General features: G+C 50.3%; 1 non-coding gene across 1 annotated transcript; it reads left to right on the plus strand.

Annotated features, from left to right (window-relative positions):
* Nucleotides 1-2,410: 2,410 nt before the first annotated feature.
* Nucleotides 2,411-2,704, plus strand: LOC147872593 (signal recognition particle RNA). Its single transcript, XR_015537141.1, has one exon.
* The last annotated feature ends 7,562 nt before the right edge of the window (nt 2,705-10,266 follow it).

Below are 10,266 nucleotides of genomic sequence, written 5' to 3' on the forward strand. Positions count from 1 at the left end.
GCTTAGCTGTGCTTGCCTTGTTTTGGCTTGGCTTGTCTTGGCTAGGCTTGGCTTGGCTTGGCTTGGCTTACCTTGGCTTGGCTTGCCTTAGCTTGGATTGGCTTACCTTTGCTTGGATTGGCTTGGCTTGGCTAAGATTGCCTTGGCTTGGCTTTCTTTGGCTTGAAATGTCTTGGCTTGGTTTGGCGTGGATTTACTTAGATTAAATATCTTGGCTTGTTTTGGCTTGCCTTGGCTTGGCATGGCTTTGCTTGGCTTCGCATGCCTTCGCTTGGCTTGCCTTGGTTTGCCTTGGCTTGCCTTGGCTTGTCTTATCTTGGCTTGTGAGACATGCCTCATGGCCCGAAGTGGCTTATCTCCCATATCTAAGTTCTTTGGAGTCGGCGGCTTCGAGACCCTGATGAGACAGCAGGGCAGAAGGACAGTCTGTGTGTGTCCGCCGGAGAGAGAACGACTCGAGGAGAAAGTCGGAAGGCAAGTCAGGGTTTGTGGGGGTTGAGTTGGGCATCTGGAGTTGGATACCCAGCCGGAGTTTGAGCCCTGAAAGGTGTCTTGTTTCTTTTTATCCTATATTTAAATATTTTTCATTAAATAATATACTTCGATTATTCGACGTAGTTTCTTTTGACTTTTCACCGCTTTACCCTCCCCAAGCCGTACCACCTCCCGGCCTGGGACGATCGTGGCCTCAGTAACGTAATATGGCAAATCTCCTCCTCGGGGGGGTTCAAAATGGTAGCAGAGCGTGGTTTCGGAAATTCCGTGGTTTCGGAAATTTCGTGGTTTCGGAAATTTAGTTTGCGGAAGTTTTCTTTTGGATTCCAACGGTTTTGACGGTTTGTAGGTCCTAAGTGTGTTGTGGTGAACGCGCTATTAGGACACCGTGTGGCACAGACAGGTTCTGATATGGCCTGCCGTCCTTGCCAGTGCTAGCGCTTGTTTGTATTTGAGCGTGCTAGCGGGCAAGTTTGTCAGGTGGGGCGTTGGATGGGCCTTGCTTTAGACCACTGGGTGTTGCGGTTTGGTGGAATTAATTGTTTATTTATTTGTTTTTGGTGTTTTTTTTTTTCTTCTCTCTCTCATGGCTCCGACAATTGGCTGGGTCTACGACCTCAGTAAGGAGAACCTTACGAAGCTCTGTGAGAGGTACCGAGTGGATGCCACTGGTCCTCTTGCCGAGCTTCGATCCCGCTTCGTCGCGTTCTTGCGAACACAGGAGGAACGGGAGATCTCGGCGATTCGCATGGAGGTAAGGGGAGCTGAATATCCCGTTGATGTTGAGTTGGCTGAGGTTAAAGCTGGAGGGCTCCCTTCGGTTGGTGGGGAAATGCCCGTGGAGGAATCCATTCGTCCTGTCGACGTGGTTGATGGCAGTTCGCCAAAGGCATTGGTGAACTTTCTGATGAAGGCCAATTCACTGTTCAAATTGGGCATAGTTGGGGAAAAAGAAATCCTTTGGGCTCTCCTTCCCAAAACAATAGGGCGTGTAGACTAGCCGGAGAAGACTGTCCGATGGACACACACAGACACCCTCGTCCCCTTTGCCATGCAAGGGGACAGGTTCTCTATACACATGGCATGGTATATTGTAAGTAATGATAGTGTGACATATATAGATCTTAGATAGGATGGCCATCATAGTTATAATAGATTTGGTATTTAGTTTAAGTTCAGTTTAAGTTTAGTTTGGTATTTAGGTGGAGAGTGTTATGGATATGATGTTTAGATATAGTGCTGTAGAGTATTGAATGAATATGTCATAACTGTATGAAAATGCCTTTGGCATTGTTGTGTCGGTCCTCGAGGCGAGATGTTGTAATCACGGAAAATATAAGCATCCTGTTCATGTAGATTGGCTGACTGGGGATGAACTCATTGGAGTGGAAATGAATCCGCTTGTCCTTGCTGAGAAAATTCCAGCCTCACTTAAAGAGAAGAGGTTTGGTGTAATATGAAGTGACAAAAGGGATGGAGATAAAACCAAGTGCAGTATTCGTAATGTCTTGGAGATGCAAACATTTGAAACCTGTGATGTATGTGTTGATTTGCATCAATGAGGAGTAAAGTTTCAATGTGAAATGTTTGTATAACAGATCTTGTATGTACGAAGTTGGTTATAATGTTAAAAACTTCTCTTTCGATCTGTATAAATGCTATATGAGGGCACTCAGATGTTTGTGAAAAGTTATCACATTGTTTTTGTGAAGTTACATTCTTGTTTCTTGTTTATGCAGAATACCATTCTGTATGTTCCATTGTAACACCAATTGAGGCTTGCGTTCCGGTTGGGTGTTGTACCACAAGCACATTGATTTGTAATTTCTTTTTGGGGTATTCTCGGTCGTGACTCTCGGCGTCTCTGTGTACATGCACTTTCGGCGCCCTGCTCTCATAAGGAAACTGCCCTCTACGAAGCTGAAAGCCAGGGCTAGGGCTCTGACGTGCTGGTAATGACTTGTAGTTTGGAGATCTGGTTTGCTGTATGCCAATTTGACTGGACGACCGCGCTGAAGCTCGGTATCAATATGGACACCCTGGGGGAGCCCGGGGTGCTCAGGTTGGTTAACTAGGGCTGGACCGGGCCAGAGAGGAAACTCAACAGGCAGAAAAGTCCCGTGGAGTTGTGATGGGATCGTGCATGAAAAGTGGGAGCTGCTTGGAGGCAGACCTGAAGTCACCTGCGATCCAAGCTACCGGCACGTTTACTACGACAACCCCGGCCCAGGGAGCAGTTTTGGGGGGGGAGGATGAGCCATGCCTCATGGCTCGAAGTGGCTTATCTCCCATATCTAAGTTCTTTGGAGTCGGCGGCTTCGAGACCCTGATGAGACAGCAGGGCAGAAGGACAGTCTGTGTGTGTCCGCCGGAGAGAGAACGACTCGAGGAGAAAGTCGGAAGGCAAGTCAGGGTTTGTGGGGGTTGAGTTGGGCATCTGGAGTTGGATACCCAGCCGGAGTTTGAGCCCTGAAAGGTGTCTTGTTTCTTTTTATCCTATATTTAAATATTTTTCATTAAATAATATACTTCGATTATTCGACGTAGTTTCTTTTGACTTTTCACCGCTTTACCCTCCCCAAGCCGTACCACCTCCCGGCCTGGGACGATCGTGGCCTCAGTAACGTAATATGGCAAATCTCCTCCTCGGGGGGGTTCACTTGTCTTGGCTTATTTAGGCTTGGCTTTGTTTGGCTTGACTTCGCTTGCTTTGGCATTGCTTGACTTTTCTTGCCTTGATTGGCTTGGCTTGGCTTAGCTTGGCTTCCCTTGGCATGGCTTGGCTTAGCTTGGCTTTACTTGCCTTGGATTTCCTTGGCTTGCCTTGGGTTGCCTTCGATTGGCTTGGCTTGGCTTGCCTTGGCTTGCTTTCCCTTTTCTTGGCTTGGCTTGATTTGGCTTGCCTTGGCTTGGATTGTTTTGCCTTGCCTTGGTTTGCCTTGGCTTGGCTTGGCTTGGCTTGGCTTAACTTAACTTGGCTTGGCTTGGCTTGCCTTGGCTTGGTTTAGCTTGGCTTGCCTTGGGGAAGCTTTGGCTTGGCTTGGATTGTCTTAGCTTGGCTTGGCTTAGCATGGCTTGGCTTAGCTTGCCTTGGCTTGGTTTGCTTGGCTTGGCTTGGCTTCTCTTGGCTTAGCTTAGCTTGACTTGGCTTGGCTTGGCTTGCCTAGGCTTGGCTTGGCTTGGCTAGGCTGCCTTGGCTTGGCTAATCTTGACTTGCTTTGACTTGGCTTGGCTTGGTTTACCTTGGCTTGGCTTTCCTTGGCTTGGCATGGATTGGTTTACCTTGGCTTCAATTGGCTTTGCTTTTCTTGGCTTGGCTTGGCTTGCCATGGCTTGGCTTGCTTTTTCTTGGATTGGCTTAACTTGGCTTGGATTGGCTTGGCTTGCTTTGGCTTGGCTTGGCTTGGATTTTCTTGGATTGACTTGGATTGGCATGTTTTGGCTTGGCTTGCTTTGGCTTAGCTTGTCTTCACTTGGCTTGGCTTGGCTTGGCTTGTTTTGGCTTGGCTTGGCTTGGCTTTCCTTAGCTTGGCTTGCCTTGCTTTACCTTGTCTTAGCTTCCCTTGGCTTCCTTGGATTGGCTTGGCAGCCTTGGCTTGGCTTGGCTTGGCTTGGCTTGGCTTGCCTTTACTTGGATTGGTTTGGCTTATCTTGGCTTGTCTTGGCTTTCCTTGGCTTGGCTTTCCTTGGCTTTGGTATGCTTGTCTTGGCTTAGATTGGCTTGGCTTTGCTGGCCTTGGCTTGGCTTGGATTGCCTTGTCTCGGCTCGGCTTGGCTTGGCTTCCTTTGGCTTGGCTTGGCTTGGCTTACCTTGTCTTGCCTTGGATTTCCTTGGCTTAGCTTGGCTTGGTTTGGCTTGGCTCGGCTTTGCTAGGCTTGGCTTGGCTTGTTTGCCTTGGCTTGGCTTGGCTTGGCTTGCCTTGGCTTGGCTTGGCTTGGCTTGACTTGGCTTGCCTTAGCTTGGCTTGGCTTTGCTTGCCTTGGCTTGCCTTTGCTTGGCTTGGCTTGTCTTGAGTTGGCTTGGCTTGCCTTGGCTTGGTTTGCCTTGGCTTGCCTTTTTCTGGCTTGCCTTGTCTTGGCTTACCTTGGCTTGGCTTGGGTTGTCTTAGGTTGGCTTGACTTGGCTTGGCTTAGATTGGCTTGGCATGACTTGGCTTGGCTTGCCTTGGCTTTCCTTGGCTTGGCTTGCCTTTGCTAGGCATGGCTTGCCTTGGCTTGGCTTGGCTTGGCTTGGCTTGGCTTTGCTTGGCTTGGCTTGGCTTTGCTTTTCTTGGCTTGGCTTGGCTTGGCATGACTTGGCTTGGCTTGCCTTGGCTTTCCTTGGCTTGGCTTGCCTTGGCTTGGCTTGCCTTCGCTTGGCTTGGCTTGCCTTGGCTTGGCTTGGCTTGGCTTGGCTTGGCTTGGCTTGGCTTGGCTTGACTTGGTTTGGCTTGGCTTTGCTTTTCTTGCCTTTGCTATCCTTGGCTTTTCTTGTCTTGGCTTGGCTTGCGTTCGCTTGGCTTGGCTTGCCTTGGCTTGTCTTGGCTTGGCTTGGCTTGGCTTGGCTTGCCTTGGCTTGGCTTGACTTGGCTTGGCTTGGCTTTGATTTTCTTGGCTTGGCTTGGTTTAGTTGCCTTGGCTTGGCTTGGTTTGGCTTGCCTTGGCTTTCCTTGGCTTGTCTTGTCTTGGCTTGACTTGCCTTCGCTTGGCTTGGCTGCCTTGGCTTGGCTTGCCTTGGCTTGGCTTGGCTTGGTTAGGCTTTATTTGGCTTGGCTTTTCTAGGCTTGGCTTTGCTTTTCTTGGCTTGGCTTGGCTTGCCATGGCTTGGCTTGCCTTGGCTTGGCTTGGCCTGGCTTGCCTTGTATTTGTTTGCATTTTCCATGGCTTGGCTTGTTTGGCGTGGCTTGGCTTGGTTTTTCTTGGCTTGGCTTGACTTGCCTTTGCTTCTCTTTGCTTGGCTTGGCTTGGCTTGGCTTGCCTTGGCTTGGCTTGGCTTGGCTTAGCTTGACTTTGTTTGCTTTAGCTTGGCTTCGCTTGGCTTGGCTTGAATTAACTTGGATTGCCTTGCCTTGCTTTTACTTGCCTTGGCTTGGGTTGATTTGGCTTGGCTTGCCTTGAATTGTCTTTGCTTGGCTTGCCTTGGCTTGGTTTGGCTTGGCTTGCTTTGTGTTGCCTTGGCTTGGCTTGGTTTTGTTTGGCTTGCCTTGGCTTGGCTTTCCTTGGCTTGGCTTGCCTTTGCTTGCCTTGGCTTGGTTTGTCTTGACTTGGCTAACCTTGACTTGGCTTGGATTGCCTTGGCTCGGCTTGGCTTGGCTTGGCTTGCCCTGGCTTGGCTTCGCTTGGCTTGGCTTGGCTGGTCCTAGCTTGACTTGGATTGGCTTGGCTTGGCTTTCCTTGGTTTGGCTTGGCTTGGCTTGGATTGCTTTGGTTTGCATTGGCTTGGCTTGGCTTGGTTTAGCTTGCCTTGGCTTGGCTTTCCTTGGCTTGGCTTGCCTGTGCTAAACTTGGCTGGGCTTGCCTTGGCTTGGCTGGCCTTGGCTTGGCTTGGATTGCCTTGGCTCGGCTCGGCTTGGCTTGGCTTCCTTTGGCTTGGCTTGGCTTGGCTTTACCTTGGCTTGCCTTGGATTTCCTTGGCTTGGCTTGGCTTGGTTTGGCTTGGCTCGGCTTGGCCTGGCTTGGCTTGGCTTGGCTTGGCTTGGCTTGGCATGTTTGCCTTGCCTTGGCTTGGCTTGGCTTGGCTAGACTTGCCTTGACTTGGCTTGACTTGGCTTGCCTTAGCTTGGCTTGGCTTTGCTTGCCTTGGCTTGCCTTTGCTTGGCTTGGCTTGTCTTGAGTTGGCTTGGCTTGCCTTGGCTTGGTTTGCCTTGGCTTGCCTTTTTCTGGCTTGCCTTGTCTTGGCTTAACTTGGTTTGGCTTGCCTTGTTTCAAGTTGGCTTGGCTTGGCTTGGCTTAGATTGGCTTGGCATGACTTGGCTTGGCTTGCCTTGGCTTTCCTTGGCTTGGCTTGTCTTGGCTTGGCTTGCCTTCGCTAGGCTTGGCTTGCCTTGGCTTGGCTTTTCTTGGCTTGGCTTGGCTTGGCTTGGCTTGGCTTTGCTTGGCTTGGCTTGGCTTTGCTTTTCTTGGCTTGGCTTGGCTTGGTTTGGCTTGGCATGACTTGGCTTGGCTTGCCTTGGCTTTCCTTGGCTTGGCTTGTCTTGGCTTGGCTTGCCTTCGCTTGGCTTGGCTTAAGTTGGCTTTTCTTGTCTTGGCTTGGCTTGGCTTGGCTTGCCTTGGCTTGGCTTGACTTGGCTTGGCTTGGCTTTGATTTTCTTGGCTTGGCTTGGCTTGGTTGCCTTGGCTTGGCTTGGTTTGGCTTGCCTTGGCTTTCCTTGGCTTGTCTTGTCTTGGCTTGACTTGCCTTCGCTTGGCTTGGCTGCCTTGGCTTGGCTTTCCTTGGCTTGGCTTGGCTTGGCTAGGCTTGACTTGGCTTGGCTTGGCTTTGCTTTTCTTAGCTTGGCTTGGCTTGGCTAGGCTTGGCTTGGCTTGGCTTGGCTTGGCTTGGCTTGCCTTGGCTTGGCTTAGCTTGACTTTGTTTGCTTTAGCTTGGCTTCTCTTGGCTTGGCTTGAATTACCTTGGATTGGCTTGCCTTGCTTTTGTTTGCCTTGGCTTGGGTTGCCTTGGCTTGGCTTGCCTTGAATTGTCTTTGCTTGGCTTGCATTGGCTTGGATTGGCTTGGCTTGCTTTGTGTTGCCTTGGCATGGCTTGGTATGGTTTGGCTTGCCTTGGCTTGGCTTTAATTGGCTTGGCTTGCTTTGTGTTGCCTTGGCTTGGATTGGATTTATTTGGCTTGCCTTGGCTTGCCTTCGATTGACTTGGCTTGGCTTGCCTTGGCTTGGTTTGCCTTGGCTTGGCTTGGTCTTGCTTGCCTTGGCTTGGATTGTTTTGTCTTGCCTTGATTTGCCTTGGTTTGGATTGGCTTGGTTTGTCTTGGCTTGCCTTGGCTTGGCTTGGCTTAACTTAACTTTACTTGGCTTGGCTTGCCTTGGCTTGGTTTAGCTTGGCTTGCCTTGCCGTGGCTTGGCTTGGCTTGGCTTGGCTTAGCTTAGCTTGGCTTGGCTTGACTTGGCTTGCCTTGGCTTGTCTTGCCTTAGCTTGGCTTGGCTTCTCTTTGCTTAGCTAAGCTTGGCTAAGCTTGTCTTGGCTTAGCTTGGTTTGGCTTGGATTGCCTTGGCTTGAATGCCCTGGCTTGCCTTGCCTTCGCTTGGCTTGGCTTGGCTTGGATTTGCTTGGCTTGGCTTGGCTTGTCTTGGCTTGGCTTGGCTAGGCTAGGCTGCCTCGGCTTAGCTTGTCTTGGCTTGCTTTGGCTTGGCTTGGCTTGGCTTACCTTGGCTTGTCTTGGCTTTCCTTTTCTTGGTTTAACTTGGCTCTCCTTGGCTTACCTTGTCTTGGCTTGGCTTGGCTTGGCTTAGCTTGACTTAGCTTGGCTAGTCTTGGCTTATATTGGCTTGCATTGACTTGGCTTGCCTTGGCTTGACTTAGCTTGTCTTTGCTTTGCTTGGATTGGCTTGGCTTGGCTTCGATTGGCTTGGCTTGGCTTAACTTGGCTAGGTTTGCCGTACCTTGCCTTGGCTTGGCTTGGTTTTGGCTTAATTTGGCTTGCTTTGGCTTGGCTTGCCTTGGGTTGCCTTGACTTGGATTGGTTTGGCTTGCCTTGGCTTGGCTTGCCTTGGCCATGGCTTGGCTTTCGTTGAATCGGTTTGGCTTGGCTTGCCTTGGCTTGCCTTTGCTGGGCTTTGCTTGGTTTGGCTTGCATTGGCTTGAATGGTTTGGCTTGGCTTTTCTTTGCTTGCCTTTTCTTGGCTTGGCCTGCCTTGGCTTGGCTTGGCTTGGCGTGGCTTGGTTTGCCTTGGCTTATCTTGGCTAAGCTTGCTTTGCCTTGGCTTGCTTTGACTTGCTTTGGCTTAATTTGACTTGCCTTGGCTTGCCTTGGCTTATTTTGGTGTGGTTTGACTTGACTTGGCTTGGCTTAGTCTGGCTTGGCTTGGCTTCGTTTGGCTTGCGTTGGCTTTGATTATTTTGTCTTGCCTTGGCTTGCCTTGGTTTGGCTTAACTTGGTTTAGCTTGGCTTGCCTTCGCTTGGCTTGGCTTAACTTTACTTGGCTTGTTTGACTTGCCTTGGCTTGGTTTAGTTTGGCTTGCCTTGCCGTGGCTTGGCTAGGCTTGGCTTGGCTTAGCTTGGCTTAGTTTGGCTTGGCTTGGCTTGGCTTGGCTTGGCTTCTCTTTGTTTTTATAGCTTGGCTTGGCTTGTCTTGGCTTGGCTTGGCTTGGCTTGCCTTGGCTTGGATTGGCTTGGCTTGGTTTGTCTTCGATTTGCTTGGCTTGGCTTGAATTGGCTTCGCTTGGCTTGGCTTTGTTTGTCTTGGCTTGCCTTGCCTAGGATTGTCTTAGATTAACTTAGCTTGCGTTGGCTTGCCTTGGCTTGGTTTGGCTTGGCTTGCCTTGGCTTGGCTTTCCTTGGCTTGGATTAGCTTAGCTTCGATTGGATTGGCTTGGTTTGGCTTGGCTTGGCTTGTTTTCACTTGGCTTGGCTTGGCTTGTCTTGGCTTGGTTGTCTTGGCTTTCTTTAGCTTGGCTTGCCTTGCTTTACCTTGTCTTAGCTTGCCTTGGCTTCCTTGGATTGGCTTGGCTGCCTTGGCTTAGATTGGCTTTGCTTGCCTTGACTTGGCTTTTCTTGGCTTATCTTGGCTTGGCTTGGCTTGGCTTTGCTTGCCTTGGCATGGCTTGGCTTGAATGGCTTCTCTTGGTTTGGCTTTGCTTGGCATAGCTAGGCTTGGCTTGTTTTGGCTTGACTTGGCTTTTCTTGCCTTGGCTTGGCTTTGCTTTGGTTGGCTTGGCTTGGCATAGATTGGCTTGGCCTAGCTTGGCCTAGCTTGGCTTGGCTTTGCTTGGCTTAGCTTGCCTTGGCTTAGCTTTCCTAGGCTTGGCATGCCTTGGCTTGATTTGGCTTGGCTTGGCTTGGCTTGGCTTGGCTTGGCTTGGCTTGGCTTGGCTTGGCTTGCTTTGGCTGGGCTTTGCTTGGTTTGGCTTGCCTTTTATTGGCTTGGCTTGAATTGGCTTGGCTTGGCTCGGCTTGGCTTGGCTTAGCTGTGCTTGCCTTGGCTTGGCTTGGCTTTTCTTGGCGTGTCTTGGCTTGGCTTGGCTTGACTTGGCTTGCCTTGGCTTGGCTTGCCTTAGCTTGGATTGGCTTACCTTATCTTGGCTTGGCTTGGCTTGGCTAAGATTGCCTTGGCTTGACTTGCTTAGGCTTGACATGTCTTGGCTTGGCCTGGATTTAATTGGATTAAATGGCTTGGCATGGCTTGGCTTGGTTTCGCATGCCTTGGCTTGGCTTGCCTTGGTTTGCCTTGGCTTGCCTTGGCTTGTCTTATCTTGGCTTGGCTTGGCTTATTTGGGCTTGGCTTTGTTTGGCTTGACTTGGCTTGCCTTTGCTTGGTTTGGCTTGACTTCGCTTTCTTTGGCATGGCTTGACTTGGCTTGGCTTGGATTGGCTTGGCTTGGCTTAGCTTGGCTTCCCTTGGCTTGTCTTGGCTTGGCTTGCCTTGGCTTGGCTTTACTTGCCTTGGATTTCCTTGGCTTGCCTTGGGTTGCCTTCGATTGGCTTGGCTTGGCTTGCCTTGGCTTGATTTGCCTTTTCTTGGCTTGGCTTTGTTTGGTTTGCCTTGGCTATTATTATTTTGCCTTGATTTGGTTTGGCTTGGCTTGCCTTGCCTTGGCTTGGCTTGGTTTAACTTAACTTGGCTTGGCTTTTCTTG

This window comes from Zootermopsis nevadensis, unplaced genomic scaffold, assembly GCF_977971745.1.
Source record: "Zootermopsis nevadensis isolate Lab colony 2312 unplaced genomic scaffold, Znev_1.0 Znev_ptg000025l, whole genome shotgun sequence".
NCBI lineage: Eukaryota > Metazoa > Arthropoda > Insecta > Blattodea > Termopsidae > Zootermopsis > Zootermopsis nevadensis.